The following is a 20,953-nucleotide window of genomic DNA, read 5'->3' as shown; positions in this document are numbered from 1 at the left end:
GATTACAGGTACACACCGTCACACGCAGTTAATTTTTGTCTTTTCAGTAGAGAGGGGGTTTCGCCATGTCGGCCAGCCTGGTTCTGAACTCCTGGCCTCAAGTGACCCACCTGCCTCAGCCTCCCAAAGTGCTGGAATTACAGGGTGAGCCACTGTGCCCAACTAAATAACAGTACTTTTCCCCCCCCCTGTAGTGAAAGGATCTTAGAAATACAAAAATACAGCATCACAGTGAAGGACTTGTTAAGTCTTTTCAAGTCAGCTGGGGCTTGCCACCTATGAGAAGGATATATTTGAGCCAGTGGTTTGTTATAGGTGTGCTTAACTGATTATAGGCAGACTATAACCAGTTAAAGAGCAGGGGCCATATTTCAACATTATTCAACTTTCAGTCACATCTATTGCTTTGTACATACCTGTAGTAAGAAATCAACAAATGTTTCATTAAGCAAGAACCCAGAAGAATCTTAGATTGCATGCAACAATAATTTAGGTAGAAATGACCAATTGGTGGTTTTTCACAGGAGGTTTCTCTGACCTTGAAATTAAATTAAAAAAAATTTATTATTTTTTTTTGGGATGTAGTCTCATTATGTTGCCCAGGCTGGACTCAAACACCTGGGATCTCTCAGTTTTTCCACCTCAGCCTTCAAGGTGCTGGAAATGCAAGTGTGTGCCACGGCACCAGCCTTAGACCTTGGGATTTGAGTATCACTTTGACCAGTTTGCTTCACATTTCTCACGGATTTCTCTTCCTATAATATTTTCATGCTTTAGCATATTCCTTACGTGTCTTTTATTCCTGGCATAAAAACATGGTTACCTTTCAATTTTTGAGACAGACAATAAGTTTGCCCAGAAATTTGCCCACTAGGCAAGGAAAAACATTTGCTGACATAGGTAACCAGAGATATATATACATGTCTAACACATCCTGAAAACATCTTGTTAATTGTGATTTGTTGAGAATTTTTACATTCTTTATGCTGAGGTTGTGAAAAGTTGCTTTTTTTGAGAATTGAAACTATTAATATATACATAGAAATATTTTTATTCATAGTTGCTAAATTTACCATTGAAAATTTTTTTTTTCTTAAGCCTCAAATAAAATGCTTTACCTGTTACCAGTCTTTTCTAATGAAATACATTGTTTGCTGCCATAATAACCACCTTAGAGTGACTCCTTGTTTCTCTCTAGTTATTTTATTAACTGATATTTCCCTGGAGAGTCTGATTCCCTAAGCATGGTGTGAATTGACAACATGGACTTAAAGATGAGATGATTGGTGCCACTTATTTATTGATGTTGCCACATGGGAGGTTCTGGCAATGGAGTGGGTCATTTCTGTCTGCCTTTAAAGCTGCTCCTTTGAGCAGTCCTTTGGAGCTGGAGCAGTATCGATGGGAGGCAGCCTTGTTAGTGCTACAGCCATCATCAATTAAAACTTGTCCTTGGCAAAGATAGTCTCTCTTCCCTCTCGTTTCTTTGCAGAGCAAGTGCCCATTTTAAAAGAATAACTTGACTTGGCTGTCTTTTACCATGGTTGACAGAGGAACCATGGTTCTATTTCAATCAATAAAAATAGTATTTGCAACAACAACAAAAACAGTCATGAACACTTATTGAGGACTTATCTGCTTTATATCAGCATTATATATTCAACTTTGATGACTCTTGAAAAAGTAAGGAGAAATTGCTCAGGTAGACAAGTAAGTAGCATGCTCCTGCCCTCTGCCACTCATTTGTTCAACTTTTGTTTCTCCTTATTCTGCATCAAAGAGCTCAGACAGCATTCCAAACATGCAGCTGGGGAAACATCTTTGAGTTTTGGCTTGAGAAAAGCAGTAGATGGAGGAAGCATGGGCATATTTGATAAGAAGGGTAATGGGGACAGAAGCCTCTACAGGCATATATAGAGTTGTCTTAAATAGTCCCATTGTGTTTATGTGTATGGAAGCAAACAACTCTGATTTCTGTGTCCCAGTGTGAACTTCTGCTTTGAAGCTAGTTTTAAGGCTGAGCAGCAAAGCAGAACCAGAATTGTATATAACTTGGGTACACTCTATGCCATCAAGAATCCAGGTATGACATTCTCTTCTAAACTGAGAATTCATGGCCATTGGTACATTTACTCAGGTAAATGATATGGTGACAAGACTGAATGAGCCATTAGTTCAGTAGCCAGGGTTCAAATGAGAAGAATTGTTATCTATATCTATGTCTATATCTGTCTATATATGTATGTATGTACGTATGTATCCATCTATCTACCTACATATGCATGTATGTATGTATGTATCTATCTATCTATCTACCTGTATCAATCATCTATTCTATCTATCTATCTATCTATCTATCTATCTACCTACCTACCTATCTATCTTCTATCTCTCTATCTCTCTATCTATCATCTATCTATGCCTTTCAGGGACATGGAAATACTCTTTACATGGGGTTTAGTTAACCACTGGGACTTCATTTAATGGAAACTGTTTGGAATGCTACTGGACTTTTGTTTTGCTGAATAGAGTCTACCAGCTGGAGGATTTTGAATTTCTGTGTGAAGAGATGATGGAGAGGTAGCATGATTTGATGGGGCTGTGAGAAGTTTTTTCTCTGTAATATAATATAACTTCTCTACTGCCTACTGATGAAAATTTGATAAAATTTCAATTTTAGGATTAAATTTGTGTCCAATTTTGAGTGTATTATACACTAAGATAGGTTCTGGGAGAGCACAGGATGAGAGCCAAGATTGTAAAGCTGTTCCCACATACATAGTTTACATAGCAAAGGAAAAGGGGGGATTGCAAACTACTCACCATTCCACTGAGTATGACAAAGAGGAGGGGCTCAGGAAAAATCTATCCATACACTCTAATGCCATTTCCAATGCCTGATATGGTAGACATTCAAGAAATACTTCTTGAACAAACTTTTGTATTTAGAATGAATGAAAAGAAGGTAGCAGAAGACTGGACAGTATTCCTCAGTAGTGGAAACAGAAAAGAAATATGCCCCTGTTCACTCTGTAAGTGAAATGCTTAAAGGGTGTGTGTGTGTGTGTGTGTGTGTGTGTGTGTGTGTTTTAAGGATTAAAAGTAAGCAGGAACTCTTCAAGAAATTATATTTTTTGTGTTTTAAAAATAAAACCAGCAAGCCAGTGTACTGGCAACATTTGAACCTTTAATATTAACTATGTCTATTTGAAAGAACCTGTTCATTATAGATATGTGGTGGGTGGAGGAGGAGTTATTTGGTTAATAAGAAACAGAATAATAATAATCCACATAGACTATATTTTGATTATTAGTAGATTGCTTTCTTTTGAAGACCATGAAATGAGTCATGGCTCACAATTTTCTTTTCATTATTACTATTATTATTATCATTATTATTTCAACTTTTATTTTAGATTCAGGGGAGCATGTTCAGGTTTGTTATATGGTTATGTTGTGTGATGCTGAGGCTTGAGGTATGATTGATTTCACCTCTCAGGTACTGAGCATAGTACCCAATAGTTAGTTTTTCAACTTTTGACCCCTTTCTCCATCCCCCAAGTAGTACCCAGTGTATATTGTTGCCATCTTTATGTCCATGAGTACCCAATGTTTAGCTCCCACTTACAAGTGAGAACATACAGTATTTGCTTTTCTGTTCCTGCATTAATTCACTTAGGAAAATGGCCTGCAACTTCATCCATGTTGCTGCAAAGGACATGCTTTTGTTCTTTTCCTGTGGCTGCATAGTATTCCATGTGACTATGTACCACACTTTCTTTATCCAATCCATACTGACAGGCACCTAGATTGGTTCCATATCTTTGCTATTGTGAATAGTGCTATGATGAAAATATGAATGCATGTGTCTTTTTGGTAGAACAATTTATTTTCTTTGGATATATACCCTATAATGGGATTGCTGTGTCAAATGGTAGCTCTGTTTTAAGTTCTTCGAGAAATCTCCACACTGCTTTCCACAGTGGATGAACAAAGTTACTTTCTCATCAACAATGTATAAGCATTTTCTGAAAATCAAACCACAATGCGATACTACCTTACTCCTGCAAGAATGACCATAATCAAATACTCAAAAAATAATAGATGTCGGCATAGATGTGGTGTAAAGGGAACACTTCTCCACTGCTGGTGAGAATGTAAACTAGTACAACTACTATGGAAAACAGTGTGGAAATTCCTTAAACAACTAAAAGTAGAATTACCATTGGATCCAGTAATTTCACTACTGGGTATTTACCCAGAGGAAAAGGAGTCATTATACAAAAAAGATACTTGCACATGCATATTTATAGCAGCACAATTCACAATTGCAAAAATATGGAACTAGCCGAAATGCCCATCAATCAATGAGTGGATAAAGAAACTGTGATATATATATATATATATATATGCATTTTCTGTGTGTGTATATACACACACACATATACACATATATATGCATATATATGTATGTATATGTACATGTATGTATATATGATGGAATACTACTCAATCATAAAAAGGAATGAATTAATGCCATTCACAACAACCTGTATAGGATTGGAGACTATTATTCTAAATGAAGTGACTCAGGATTGAAAACCAAACATTGTATGTTCTCACTCATAAGTAGAAGTTAAGCTATGAGGATACAAAGGCATAAGAATGATACAATGGACTTTGGGGGTTTGGGAGGAAAGGGTGGGAAGGGAGTGAGGGATAAAAGACTCCAAGTTGGGTTCAGTGTATACTGCTCCGGTGATGGGTGCAACAAAATCTCATGAATCACCATTAAAGAACTGAATCACGTAACCAAATACCACTTGTTCCCCAAAAACCTATGGAAATAAAAATTATTTTTTTAAAAAACAATGTATAAGCATTTTCTCTTCACAACCTTGCCAGTATTTACTGTTTTTTGACATTTTAATAACAGCCATTTTCACTGGTGTGAAATGGTATCTCATTGTGGTTTTGATTTGGATTTCTCTGATAATTGGTGGTGCTGAGCATATTTAAATGTTTGTTGGCTACTTGTATGTCCTCTTCTTCTTCTCTTTCTTTTTTTTTTGAGATGGAGTCTTGCTCTGTTGCCCAGGCTGGAGTGTAGTGGCACGATCTTGACTCACTGAAACCTCTGCCTCCCTGGTTCAAGAGGTTCTCGATTATTGTGCCTTAGCCTCCTGGGTAGTAGCTGGGATTACAGGCACGTGCCATCACACCTGGCTAATTTTTGTATATTTAGTAGAGACAGAGTTTCACCAGGTTGGCCAGGCTGGTCTCGAATTCCTGACCACAAGTGATTCGCCTGCCTCAGCCTCCCAAAGTGCTGGGATCACAGGCATGAGCCACTGCACCCGGCCTGTATATCTTCTTTTCAGAAGTGTCTGTTTATGTCTTTTTTTTTTTTTTTGACAGAGTCTTACTCTGTTGCCCAGGCTGGAGTGCAGTGCAGTGGCACGATCTTGGCTCACTGTAACCTTCCGCCTCCTGGGTTCAAGCAATTCTTGTGTCTCAGCCTCTCAAGTAACTGGGATTACAGGTGTGTGCCACCACACCCAGCTATTTTTTTGTATTTTTAGTAGAGAGGGAGTTTTGCCATATTGCCCAGGCTGGTCTTGAACTCCCGAGCTCAGGTGATCCACCTGCGTTGGCCTCCCAAACTGCTGGGATTACAGGCATGAACCACCATGCCCAGCCTGTTTATGTCTTTTACACATTTTTTAAATGGGGTTGTTTTATTGTGTGTTGAATTATTTAAATTCCATATAGATTCTGGATATTTTACCTTGTTGGATGCATAGTTTGTGAATATTTTCTCCTATTTTGTAGGATGTATGTTTATTCTCTTGATAGGTTCTTTTGCTGTGCAGAAGCTCAGAAAAGAAAAAAAAGTTTAATTAGGTCCCGTTTGTCAATTTTTGTTTTTGTTGCAATTGCTTTTCAAGATGAAGTCATAAATTCTTTCTCAAGACTAATGTCCAGGATGGTGTTTCCTAGGTTTTCTTCTAGGATTTTTATAGTTTGTTGTCTTACATTTAAATTTTTGATTCATTTTGAGTTGATTTTTGTTTGTAGTGTAAGGCAGGTGTCCAGTTTCAATCATCCTCATATGGCTGGCTGGCTGTTGTAGCACCACTTATTAAACAGGGGGTCTTTTCCCCATTGCTTACTTTTGTCAACTTTGCTGAATATCTGATGGCTGTAGATGTGCAGCTTTATTTTTGGGTTCTCTATTCTGTTCCATTGGTCTATGTGTCAGCTTTTGTACAAGTACCATGTGATTTTGGCTACTGTAACCTTATAGTATAGTTTGAAGTCAGGCAATGTGATGCCTCCAGTTTTTTTTTTTTTTTTTTTCTTCTTAGGATTGCTTTAGCTATTTGGACTCTCTTGGTTCCACATGAATTTTGGAATCATTGTTTTCTAGTTCCGTGAAAAATGATTTTGGTAGTTTGATAGGAATATCATGTTAATGATATTGAGTCTTCCAATCCAGATCATGGAATGTTTTTTCACTTGTTTATGTTAAAAGGAAAACTTTAGCTGAAATAAATTTAAAGGAGTTTAACTGAGCAATGAATGATTCATGAATCAGGTATCCCTCAGAATCATAACAGATCCAGAGAGACTCCCGCGTAGTTATGTGGTAGAAGACTTATAGACAGAAAAAGGGAAGTGAGGTACAGAAACTAGAAATGAGATACAGAAACAACTGGATTGGTTACAGCTCAGCGTTTGCCTTATTTGAACACTTAGCAGTGTATGAGTGGTTGAAATATGGCTGCTGGGATTGGCCAAGACTCAGCTATTGTTACAGGCACATATTCTTAAGTTAGGTTTTCAATTTTGTCTACCTATTAAATTAGGTTACAGTTCTTCCACAAAGACTCCAATATAGAAGTACAGAGTCTTTCTCAGGTCGTATTTAGTTCAGTTTAGCAATTCCCCCATTTTGGTCATTTTCTCAATTTTGGGAGATTGGCTAAAACTTTAGTCTTTGATGTCACTACCATCATTGTAAATATATTTATTTAGTCTTGAAACCTTCTGGAAAACAGTACAACGGTGAGTTTTGCAAGATGGGATCGAGGACTGAGTAGAGGGTACCTCCTTATCCTGTCTGTAGGAGAAAAATAAAACCCGGTCTGTTCTAGGATCTATGTGCTTCCCTAAAGTCTTAGTTGGATCATGTCACATTTAGCATGAGCAACTCCGTTTTTATTTGGTTTGGTCTGTTGGAGCCTAATGCATGAGCTCAGTCAAAACAATAGCCTCCCATAATTTTGTGTAAAAATTTCCCCTTTGTGGTCAGGTTCTCACTTACGAGAGAATGTGACCAAAATTTAGGGCCTTAGTGCCACTCTTAGTTACCATCATTTTGGGTTTTCAGTCTTAGCATGTGATTCATAGGTTGCAGTGTCCTCATGGTCGCACATTTTTTTCAGCTCATGCCTTTTCAGTTGAAGAGAGACCATCTGACATTCTAGAGATGGCTGCATACAAGTATTTAAAACCTTTGAGGGAATACAGCACACCAGGGAGACTGCTATTATGACTATTAGGAGGATAATACCAAGAGTTTGGAGTATGTTCCTTACCTAGCATCTCCATAAACCAAACCACCTAAAATTAAATAGATCAAAGAATGAGCTAGATAAAGAGTCTACTCGCTTAACTAAGCAAACTTTCATTAATCCCCTACAACTGAATTTCTATAATCTATATTTGATTTATTTCTCCATAGTCCACAAAGGCCAGCAGTTGCACACATACTTTTCTGTTTAGTCAATTCTATTATTTAGCATAACTTTCACAAGAGAATTTAAAGTCTGTTGTGTAATGATAGCCTTTACAGTAGAATCTGCTACAGAGTTTATCATGAGGAATACATTTCTAGTCATTGCTTCTTTTGCTCCAAACCATGGAAAAAGGATTTAACAAATGATGCCCTTCTAGAATAGTGAAGGCCTCCTGGAATGGTTCTCTTTAACCTATGATGTGAGTTAAGAGGAGTGAACCAATGTTCTGTTTCTGACTGATTATGAGGTAATGTGTGTACCATTAAAGTTTCTCATTTACATTGGGCCTTCATCTTTTATCTATGATAAAGTGTAAGATTATTCATGCATAATGCTGGCTGCAAAATCCTTTACAGATAAAAGTATACCCCATAAGTGCACACAACAGATCATCTTTTTCTATTGTTCATAGAGGTATAAGCAAGGAAAAAAATATTTAAAGACAAGAGTCTCATGATAGTAGAGAAGTCTTGACCTGTGATCTTGTGAAAAGCTGTTCACATTAAGGATGCTATCTTCTTCTGGGGAGAATCTTCCCTGGTTAGCTTTACCTTAAGAGTTCCAATGGGTGTACAGTTCCAAGAGTATGGAGTGACCCTTCTCAGTTGTGACATTATGAACCCAAAGATCAAGGTCCCAAAGTTTTGCTGTAGTGTGAATGGCAAGGACAGTTTTTCTCTGATATTCTCAGAAGATCCAGTCTTCAGGTTCTAGATTATGAAGGGGTTGATTGTCCTCAGCCAGTGAATCATAAAAAGCTTTCTTTACCTGGTGAAAATACACTGTAGCGTAATAATCTACTGTCATAACATCAGCCTTTTTGCATGGAAAAGCTTTTATACAACCAGAAAACATGCATTGAAAATGAAAATGGAATGAAAGTCCTTTATAAAAATGTTTAAATAGTCCCTCAGGTAACTAAATGTACCTGAAGCTTTGACTGTTTTCCCAGGAATATGGGTTTGACAAACCAAATGTTGGTCATAAATTATTTTAGCAATTAGGAAGTCACAACACCAATATATATTTAATTTGGATCATTTTATCTTTTCCATGATGACTCATGGAATGCAAAACCTTTAATAACAAAAACTTAAAGGACTCTGGAAGGACAAGGTGGCCATCCTGATTCTCTGTGAGTCCATGCTTAATCCATGCTTAATTAACATTAGATTTATGTCCTCTTGAATACCAGTTGTTTCTCCAAATTCGGTGCATAGCACTGATAACTGATGGGTTATCATAGGTAATTTGACTTAGACCATGGAGTTCATTCAAACTGTATGTCTAAACAATTTCAGTATTGGCCGATTAAGCATACAAATCTGGCGAAGTATTTGCTTGGTATTTAATTAATTTTTGTTCTACTTGGGTTAGCAGTTTCATAAACCAGTCTTTTCATTAAAGTTTCAGGAATTCTTACCCAGTACAAATGATATGATTTTAAAGTTGTTAGAAACCTGTATTCAAGAGTGCTTATCAGGGCCCTTTCCATCCTTTCATGAGCCTCGTAAAAGACACCATATTCTAGGATTTTGTGTGCTTGTGAAGTTGTCAGAAACTGCATCAGCATTAAACAATTAACTGTGGAAATGACTTTAAATGGTCAAAGTAAAAAACACAATTGACAAGAAAATTTGATTATTTCTGTGGTCTAAAATAACATAATAATCATAATTATGATTGCTCGCTTATACCCAGACATATTAGAATTTTAGGAATCTCATACCATTTTGAAACGTATCTTAATAGCATTCACTAAAATATAACCTGAAGAAGGTTAAACATTATTTTTTATTTTGACAATGCTTTCCATGTAACTTAATATGTCAAATAATCCTGTTTACCTCTCTTTTGGATGTGACAGGGGTCCTCTGTAGCATCCAAAAGTTAGAGGTCAGAAAATATAATTTTGAAGCTGAAATTTGATTTTGAGAAGCCTATCAAATATTCTAAAGGTTTAAAACACTTGGTATTTTAAAATAGAATTTCAGGCCACCATAAGTCATTCATTTAGGCAAAAAGATGATCCCCAAATTTAAAAAAGGCAAAAACCTTGACTGATTGATAGAGGGAAGACAGTTTTACAAACAATCTATCTCTTATCTTTCCCTTCTTTGGTAGTTTGCTAAAAAGGCAAACAAAAATATTGCATTATCTTTTAATATTACATAAAAATCTTATTGAAGAGAAAAAGCCCAATTTCACCCTTGTATTAGCGTACCATTAATGTCAACCCCAATTCTTAATAAAACTTCATAGACAAATTGATTCAATCTTAATCAATTCTACCGTAAAGTGAGATTCTCATAAACCTTTGATAACCCTTTACAAATTTTTGTTAAAGAGCAAATCTGTGCTCTAAGAAAACCCTGTTGTGCTTTTATTTCAATGTTCAACTTGCGGAAAAAAAAATCCCTTTAAATTTAGTTATGTTCATACACAGAATTTCTTTTACAAGATGAATTTTTAGAAATCTACAACTTGCTCAGTCTTTTAGCTTTATCTTATCTAATTTAAAACAATCCTTTAACACTCTACGTAAAAATTTATATTCCCATGCCTTCTTGTAATCTTTTACCAAAAACACATTTCATTCTCTTCACACACCTTACATGTAAGACTGTTTTTTTCAGTAGTTTCAATTACATGTTATAATGGTAATTCTCAGCGATTTTCATTTTTGTTGAAAAACCTGGTAAGTGATTGTAGTTATGTACTAGGTTTGGAGCCTAGGAAATCAGAAGTGCAGATAAGAGGCTGGGCGTGGTGGCTCACGCCTGCAATCCTAGCACTTTGGGAGGCCAAGATGGGAGGACTGCTTGAGGCCAGGAGTCTGAAAAGTGCAGATAAGGTCTGACTCTTTGCAGCATAGCGACGGGCGTGGCTAACTCCACGTGTCCCCAGGCCTTACCTAGCTGTGAAATATGCCAAGTTGAACGGTTTTCAAAAGACAAAGAAGCAGTTTATGGACCTTAAAGCATTTAGTAAAACTAATATCTCATCTGTCTAATTTAGACCAAATGTCTTTATTTTACTAATAATATTTAAAGCTGTTTTTATTTCACAAAGATTACTAAAGTCGTGTGAAATGAAAGGCTTTATAGTTTTTATTTTTCTTTCAAACTATTTAAGTGCTTATTTTTTATTTAAGTCAATTAATTAGAGCTCTTTTACGTAAACATCACACACACGACACATGTATAATTAGACAGACCAAAGATCCAGTAGTTGTAAGATTTTTCATTTGCCAGTTTTAAGTTTCTTAATTGGATTACTGGCTTCAGGGTGGAGCCCTTGGAGAAACAGGTCCAGGAAAGCATGTGGTTTCTACAACCTAATTTAAAGCAGGTACGCTGGAAGGCAAAACAGATTTCCTCCATAATTAGTCCATCTCTCATGAGAGTCTTATCTCTCAGTGGGGTAGGGATGTTGCCGTACCTTTTAGGTGGCCAAGAGCATGCTTCTCTGATCCGAATGTGCAAAGAGCTGTGTACTCCCCCAAAATGCCATTAGCTATCCCCCAAAGTGTATTTCCTACCTATTTATTACACATCAAAGCTCTCTCATAATTTGAAGTAATTTCTGATACCCCCAAAAGTAAAAAATGTGAGATAATCCAATGCAAAACAGAACATAGCCTTTGATTTTGAGAGGGACTTATTTGCTTTCAATTCCTAGGGTTTCATGAGGAAAAGAGAAGTTTCTCCCCAGAAAGGCTCTGTGATACCTCATCTGTTTTTCCCAACGAGTCCAGGCTATTAGAGCTTGAATATCCACTTTTAATTAAGCTGACTTTTAACCATAGTGCTCTTTTAAAAAGTCCTTTTAAATTTCTTATTACTTGACTTTAGTCAGTCCAAATGCCCAATATTTCTGGCTCATTCTCTCATCTGAGAATTGAACCCTAAATGTGGGTTGTCATTGTAAAGTGATAAAGGCTTAGCTGCTGAGCTATAGAATTAGGAAGCTTTCATTGCTCTTCCCGGAAGGAACGTAGAACAGTCAGTTTTGAACTTGCAATAGCTTTTAACTGCTTGAGATAATTTTTGGAGCTAACTATAATATAAACCCCCAAATTCCTGTTTACTGGAGGGGAAACCAAGATAAAGTACCACCACCTGGTTGCAAGGTCAAGCTCCCAAGGACATGACTGACCAGTTTGCTGGGCCATCTTGAATAGTGGGCTTATGGGGTCCTAAGGCCATGTTCTGCCCTAAGGTATCCCTCTTTCTGACAGAAAGATACAGAAAGACAAATTCATAGCACAAAGCACACCAGATTCACTATAGCTTAAGACTAGCCTCACAAATCTTTTTTTCCATTTATCAAAATTTCACAGGATATAAACAGTAATTTTTGCCATTCATTCAACTAGTTAGCACAGAGAGAGCAAGGCCAGAAGTCTGACTGGTAAGAAATTCTTGCCCTTTTGCCAGCACGCCACATTTCTGGGTTCTCTTTCTGTGAGTAGCCTTAGTGACCCTGTTAGCTGTATCAAAGCCCCGGGGGCCAAACTGCAACATAAAGGAAAATCATCTTTTTTTCTATTTTTATGGAACCACAAGAAAAAGCCTTGGTTTTATAAGTTGCTGCCCAACTGGTTGCATGGGGGAGCCAAATTAATATTTCCTATTCCAGTGAGAGCAAAATACATGTCTTTTAAATAAAAATATTGAAATCTTTTTTTAGAAGCCTCTGCATGTCAATAGATATCTGTAGATGAGACTAATTTGGTAGCCCTCATTGTTTTAAATGCACTTCAGTGTGGTATTTTTCATTTGGAACATTCCACTGCAGATTATCTTTAGTAAGATTTTTCCATTCCCCACAAATTTCCGAAAGCCAAATTTTACAACCCCTACAACATTACCATTTACTACCAGTTTCTTTCTGACCCAGTCAGATGTAAGAGGACTCTAACTGAATCCAAGCCAGTTAATTACCAGATCAAATCTTTTCCTGAACCCAGTCCAATTTCTGTCATAACTTCCCAACCCAGTTTGGATCAGAAATGCTCAAAGAAACTCAGAGAACTCAAAACACAAATCCCTAGAGCTCTGAAATCCAAGAGAGAACTTACCAAAATCCCCAACCACTCTGAGAGATCAAGGGACACAAGCGAGTCCTTGCTTGCTCACTCAGCACTCCTGGCGGTCGTTAGAAGCACTACTTTGGATCCCACTTCTGACACCATCTGTTAAAAGAAAAAAGTAAGCTGATTTATATTTAAAGGAGTTTAATTGAGCAATAAATGATTTGTGAATTGGACAGCCCTCAGAATCACAGCAAATTCAGAGAAACTCCAGCACAGCCACATGGTGGAAGAAGATTTATAGGCAAAAAAGGGAAGTGATGTACAGAAATCAGAAGTGAGGTACAGAAACAACTGGATTGGTTACAGCTCAGTGTTTGTCTTATCTGAACACAGTTTGAACACTCAACAGTGTATGAGAGGTTGAAGTATGGCTGCTTGGATTGGCCAAGACTCAGCTATTGTTACAGACACATATTCCTAACTTAGCTTTTCAGTCTTGTCTACCTATTAAGTTAGGTTACAGTTTGTCCACAGGGACTCGAATATAGAAGTACAGAGTCCTTCTCAGGCCATATATAGTTCACTCTAACATTTGTATCATCAGTGATTTCTTTCAGCAGTGTTTTCCATTTCTCCTTGTAGAGATGTATTCTTAGGTATTTTATTTTTTGATGGCTATCATAAATGGGATTGCATTCTTGATTTGGCTCTCAGCTTGAACACTATTGATGTATAGAGATCCTACTTATTTTTGTGCATTGAGTTGTAACCAAAACATTATTGAAGTTGTCAGTTCCAAGAGCCTTTAGGAGGAGTCTTTAAGGTTTTCTAGGTATGGAATCATCTCATCAGTGGAGAAGGATAGTTTGACATCTTTTTTTCCTATTTAAATGTCTTTTATTTCTTTCTCTTGCCTGATTGGTCTGGCAACGGCTTCCTCTTTTCATTATAAAGCAAGCTCAGTTTCTTCCAAGGAGCTTCATCACAAGTAAAAAAGATTAATAAAACAGAGGCTACTATCTTAATTTTTTTCATTGATACTCCTTTTGGTTACACTGATGAAATAATAGGTTGGAATCTAGTTGATTTATTAATTTAACCCTGATCAATGTAGACTGCTGCAGGACTGGTTAAATTAATGAGAAAAGTGACCAAAATGAATGAATTTGAATAGCCAAGTCTACATCATTCACCTTAACACTGATTTACTTTTGTTTTGACCAATAAATTTGGCAATGAAGCAGATAATGTTAAAAGGCAATGTCCTTTTTGTCATTTTCATAGACTTTGCCACTTTAATTCTACTTTTTTTTATGTTTCAACAAGATAGATTGTTGTTTGAAACTTTTTGTTTCCTGAAATACAGCTAGAAATATTGAGGTTGATATAACTAAAAGTGAAATCAAACAAAGTTTTAACAAATAGTATCTCTCAAAAATTTTAAGTTTTCACAAAAATGTACAAAGGAGAATGAAGCAAGGATAATTTTGTTCATATTCTGATTACCAATGTTATCCCTTTTTAATTTTTTTAATTTTTTTTGAGTCTCACTCTGTCACCCAGGCTGGAGTGCAGTGGTGCAGTCTTGGCTCACTGCAGCCTCTGCCTCCTGGGTTCAAGAGATTCTTCTGCCTCACCACTCAAGTATCTGGGATTACAGGCATGAGCCACCACGCCTGGATAATTTTTGTATTTTAAGTAGAGACAGGGCTTCACCATGTTGGCCAAGCTGGTCTCAAACTCCTGACCTCAAGTGACCTGCACACCTCAGCCTCCCAAGATGCTGGGATTACAGGCATAAGCCACCGCGCCTGCCCCCATTGTTATGCTTTTAAGGGAAAAATTGTGTGGGCGTGTGTGTGTGTGTGTGTGTGTTCGTGTGCACATACACGTACATATATACAGTGATCTAAAATAACATTGATTTGAAATCAGTAACGTGGCAAAGAAAACTTTCTCATCTGATGTCTTTAATAGAGTAAAACTCACTTCTTTGAAATTGTAGCAAACAGAAGTGAAACATTATCTATTCATCTTCTGTGATATTTTCTAGCCTAGGTATAGTATCTGACAGCATTCTATTTTGATAACTTCTCTTTGATGTTTTCCTTCTTCTACAAAGTTTGTTACAATTTGGTATAACTTGTAATAAGAATTTAGAGATGCGTTTTCACCTTCTTCCCAGGGATCATTGTTATCTTTTAGCAACTCTTCTGTTGGATGTGCAGAAAGAAACTTGCCATATTTATCTTTTAAGGGGATTCCATTTACAAAGCAGTCTACTAGTGATTTATAGCAGAAAAATATGAAATAGAAGGAACACCTTTATAAAAGGATTTCTCACTCTCCAAGAAAAGAAATCCCACACGTTGACAGTGTATAACTCTCTCTGAGATCATGATGCAATGTCATTTGTATAGCTATATGGATATTCTGTTTCTTTTGTTTAAACCTGTATCTATGTGGTATAGACATAAAATTCTTTTTCTGTGAAAGTAGGGAAAGATTGATAGAGAAAACTGGAATAATCCTGATAGCTTCAGACTATTAGATGTTGTCAAAAGAGATTGAGAAACTATATTAGTTTTTCCACAAAATAACCAGGTAGAAAACACGTCTAATAATGTGTTGTAAGGTGATGGATGACCCATGAAGGTTCTCAAGGAGAACTGATCTCCAGGCTATCAGAAACATTTAGTACTAATTACAATAAAATGAGTAAAAAGGCATGATGAAGTAAATAGTATTGTTTGATTAGGGCTTAATGGACAGGGGCATGATAGAAAGGAGAGAACTGAAGGAAGACAGTGCAGCTTTGTAGTTTTGATGAACCACGCTCCTTCCAATTTCATTGAGCTTTGGTCAGGTTATAGCTGGTTATTGGCTTCCTTGAGAGGCAGGTGCCTCAAGTGGGAAATTAACTGATGAAATGACCCTTTTATCATTATGAATTGTCTCTCTTGATCTCTGATGAAACTCTTTGCCTCGAAGTCTGTTTTATGTGATAATACAATAGGAACTCCAATCTTCCTACACTTGCTGTTTGCATGGTAAATCTTTGATATAATTTGGATACGTGTCCCCACCCAAATCTTACGCTGAATTGTAATTGGAGGTGGGGCCTGGTGGGAGATATTTTGATCATGGGGCCGATTTCTCATGGCTTGGTGCTGTCTTCACAATAGTGAGTAAGTTCTTGTGAGATGTGGTCATTTAAAAGTGTTCAGAACTCGCCCTGCCCCCAACTCTCTCTTTCTTGCTCCTGCTTTGGCCCTGCAACATGCCTGCTCCCCCTGTGCCTTCTACCGTGACTGTAAGCTTCTTTAAACCTCCCTGGAAACTGAACAGATGCCAGTACCATGCTTCCCGTAAAGCCTGCAGAACCGTGAGCCAATTAAACCTCTTTTCTTTATAAAGTACCTAGTATCAAGTATTTCTTTATAGCAATGCAAGAATAGCCTAATACAATCTTTTTCCATGTATTTACTTTCAATCTGGTTTCTTTATATTAAGGTAGAACTCTTGTAGAAAACTTATAGTTAGGTCTTTCTTTATTTCCATCCTCATAACTTCTGCCTTTTAATAACTGTGTTTAGTTCATTAACACGTTTACAATCATTCTGGTTTGGATTGGATTTAGGTCTACCTTTCAAGTGTATTTTCTGAATAACGTGTTTACCTCCTCTTGTTGTCACAGGTACTAATTTCAATCCATTTGCTAATCATGTTGGTTCTACTTTGAAAATCAATTAAGAATCTAAGTTTTTTTTTTTTAATCACCGACACCACTGCCACCTACTCCAAACCATTTTCCTATCTCACTTGGATGATGATGATGATAATGATGATTTTTAGAGACAGGGTCTTGCTCAATCACCCAGACTGGTATGCAGTGGTGTAATCATAGCTCACTGTATGCTCAAATTCCTGGATTCAAGGGATCGTCCTGCCACAGCTCCCAAATAACTTGGACTACAGATGCACACCACCATGCCTGGCTTTAATTGTTTTATTTTTGTAGATATAGGGTCTTGTTATGTTGCCCAGGATTTCATGCAGCTGTTTCTTGTAAGAAACTTAAAAAAAAAAAGTAAAATACAGGCTCTAAAAAAGGTGATTTAGTTAGGTTTAAAGACTATAGTCTAAGTATTTAGAATCTGATGGTCTAATCACATGAAAAAATAAAGTTGGGCTGTCTAGAGGAGGGTTTTCCTACCCAAATCTGCCAAGTACAGTATCAGCTACATCAAGCCCTGCTTCTCTGTTTATCAGTTACCACAGGAAGCTCTAAGCCCACTTGAATTAGTTTTTGAATTCTCATTCTGATACGGCTTTGTGTAGTTTCTAAGCTGGATTCCATCACCCACCTTTCCTCATTTCTTAAAATACATCTCTTCTGCTCTCTAGAATGCATTTGTTATAAGCAAAAATACCCCAGCTTTAAAGGTCAATATTTTCTCTGTCTCTTTCACTTTTTTTTTCTCTTGAGCCATTAACACTTCTTTTGGCCAACAACTGAAATCAAATACTATAAACATTTTGTCCCCATCCTTCTAGATCAGTGACTACCTTCTTTCACATACTCTTTGAACTACTGGGCTGGGAAGTAGTATAGATATGCTGCTTGCTCTTCATTGTTGTTCTCAATTTTTTCTTTCAGCCTTCTAAAGAGCCACAGCTTTAAAACACATACCATTGGATCATACTATTCACATGCACCCCTTGCACAGTCAGCTGGAGACCCCATGTTGCTTCTCTTAATTCTTAGAAGACTTCAATATGTGGCTTGCTGTCATTTTCTCCATATTACTCCTGCCAGAATATTTTTGGGGGATCACTATCCCAAGTGGAAGATATCTTTAATACCCTTGTCTTCTTGATTTTTCCTTCTCCAATGATCTTGTCTCCTTCCTATTTCAGCTATTCCTTCCCATTATTGCACCTTAGACTTTGTTACTATCAGTAACTACTTTCTTTCTTAAATCTTAATTTCAGACTTTCTGCCTTCTATCTATCCAGCTCACTCTTTCTAATATATTATTTCCAAAAAATTATTTGTACATATTGAAACCCATAATTCTTTGATTCTATCATGTTTTAACTGTTGCTTACTTGTGGCCATGAGAATGCACCTTGCAGACCTCTTACTACAGGGAATGAATTGACCAAGGACCCCTGTGGCTGCACTTAGAAATCAAATGCTGCATTGTGCTAAGGCCAATGACAGTGTAGTGAACATTCTAAGGAAGACCCATTCCCAGGAGACATGAGACTCCTTTGTCTGCCAGTTTTGGCTCAAAGACTCTCCAGTGGCTTGTTGAACTTTCCTTAGATTTCATGACAGGCTAGGATGCTTACACCCAACTGGCTTTCCCTTGAATTTTTCACTTGTGTTCAGGTTTGCATTACGATCTGGCAGTTCTCCTCACCCTCTATGGCTCCATTTCTGTGTCCTTTCATACAGATATTTCCCCTAATAAAACTTTTGTACTTTTAATCCCATTTTGTATCTGCTTCTTGGAGGAGCAAAACTAAACACTTACCCTGCTCATATCCTTACTATCATTCTTACCCATGTTTGAACTCTATGATTCACTCACTTTATACTCCTCTAACTCTGTACATCTTTTTTATGTTGTCATACTTGCCTGTAAATCCCCCAATTCTGCTTATATCTATCCATTTGCCTTCTTTGGGCCTGCCTGCAGCTCTATAACTCATTGTGGCTGGACAAAAGCCAATCTGATCATCTTATTTAAAATTCAAGACTAGCAATGTTTAGGGGAAATTATCTTTTCTACTTCATTCACATTTTCTCTTTTGTAGATACCATTTTAGATCTTCCCTTCCACTGTCAAACCTTCAGCATTTTCTTACTGTCTTCTGTAATGAAGCTGCTTCCTGCTTCACTAAGGAAATGGAAGCAATCAGAAGACAACATCTACACATCCTGAAAACCACATAAATGTGTGACTTGCTGCTGTATGTATTTACTGTGGTTTCTCCTGGTACCAGGATAAACACTTATTTAAGACCAACCCCTCTACTCATGTATTAGGTTCTGTTCCTTCTGACCTACTCAAGGATATCACTTCACTAATGTCCTCACTCTCTCCTGCACTTGTCATCTCCCATATGAATATGGAATCATGAACATAAAATCATACCACATTAAAAACAAAACAACTGGCTGGACAGGGTGGCTCATGACTGCAACCCGAGCACTTTGGGAGGCTGAAGTGGGAGGATTGGTTGAGCCTGGGGATTTGAGACCAGCTAGGGTAACGTAGTGAGACCTTGACTCTATAAACAGACAAAAAAGAATAAAAAAAAGCAACAAACAGAAACCTCCATTGATACCATATAATTCTCTAGTTGCCATCTGATTTTTTTGCTGCTTCTTATGTCAAAATTTCTCAAAATTGCATATTTTTTACTGTTCACTTAACCTCTTCTATCCTTTCTTGAATCTACTCTAGTAACATTTTCCCATCATTACTAATCTACCAAATATTGCTTTGTCAATGTTATCAATGGCTTTAGCATCAATCTTTTAGTCTTCTTACTGGAAGCATCAGCAGCATTTGACATACTCATTTCCTTCTTTTAAAATATTTCATTTACATGGCTTCCAGAACACTATTTTCTTGTCCTCCTACTTAACTGTCCATGGTTTCTCAGTCTCCTTTGCTGGCACCTCTTCATTTCCCCAACATGTAAACTTTGATTTAGTCTTTAAACTTTATTTTTCTTCAGCTGTACTCCCTCTCTAGGGGATCCCATCCAATGCATGTAGGTTTCAATAGTATCTCTAAATGTTGATTCCTAAATTTACATGTACATCTCTGACTTCTGCCTTGAGTCTAGGCTCATGTTCCTAGTTGATGTTTAGTAGGCATCTCAAGTTCAACGTGTCTAAAACTGAACTCTTGATACACTTCTCTCTGTATCTCTAACACAAACCTGTTCTTTTCCCATCCTTCCCCATTTTAGTAAATGCCAATTGCATTCTTGTTGCTCAGGCCAATAATCTTGGGCATATACTTACGTCCTCTCATTATTATAGGTACTAATTTTAATCCATTTGCAAATCACGTTGGTTCTACTTTGAAAATCAATTTAGAATCTGAGTATTTTTATCCCCTCCACTACTGCCACCTACTGAAAGCCACTCTCCTCTCTTACTTGCATGATGATGATGATAATAATAATAATAGTAATTATTATTATTTTTAGAGACAAAGTCTTGCTCTGTTGCCCAGGCTTGAGTGCAGTGGTGCAATCACAGCTCACTGCAACCTTGAACTCCTGGGCTCAAGGGATCCTCCTGCCATAGCCTCCCAAGTGGTTAGGACCACAGGTACATGCCAGCATGCCTGGCTTTAATTTTTTTTTATTTTTGTGGAGATGGTGTCTTGCCATGTTGCCCAGGCTATTCTTGAACTCCTGGCCACAAGCAATAATCCTGCTTTGACTTCCCAAAGTACTGAGATTATAAGTATGAGCTCCTGGGGTCAGCCTCACTTGGATTATTGAAATGGCCTTGGAATAGTCTTCCTGTTTCCTCACTTCCTGCGTGTCAGTTAGGATTTGGTATTGTTATATATGAAAGAACTTCCCAAACAGTAGAACCTTAAATAAGATAGAAGTTTATTTTTCTTACATATAAAATAGTCCAGGTAGAGACAGTTCAGGATTGGTTTGTTGTTCTATGATATCAGTGACTCAGACTTTTTCTACCTTCTTGCTATACAATGAAGATGTCTAAGATGGTCATAGTCTAAGCTGGACACTGGAGACATAAAGTCCATATCTAATTCAGCACATAGGCAGGCAAGTTGAGGAAAACAAAATGCTTCCTCTTTTAAAAGTCAATTTCTGAAAACTTCACTTACCATTTCCAGTTTCTATCCCTAGGGATGAACTCAGTTTTATTGCCACACGTAGGTGCAATGGAGGCTGGAAAATGCAGTCTTTATTCTAGGTGACCAGCTGATCAGATGAATATTATAGTTTCCATAAATAAATGTATATAGTCTTCATAAATAAATATAGTCTTCTAAATAAATATTTAGAAAGTAAATATTTGGGGGCTATGAAACTGTCTTTGCTA

The sequence above is a fragment of the Trachypithecus francoisi genome, unplaced genomic scaffold (genome assembly GCF_009764315.1).
Source record: "Trachypithecus francoisi isolate TF-2019V2 unplaced genomic scaffold, Tfra_2.0 Lachesis_group4, whole genome shotgun sequence".
NCBI classification, from domain to species: Eukaryota; Metazoa; Chordata; class Mammalia; order Primates; family Cercopithecidae; genus Trachypithecus; species Trachypithecus francoisi.
Note: the sequence above shows the minus strand (reverse complement) of the source record.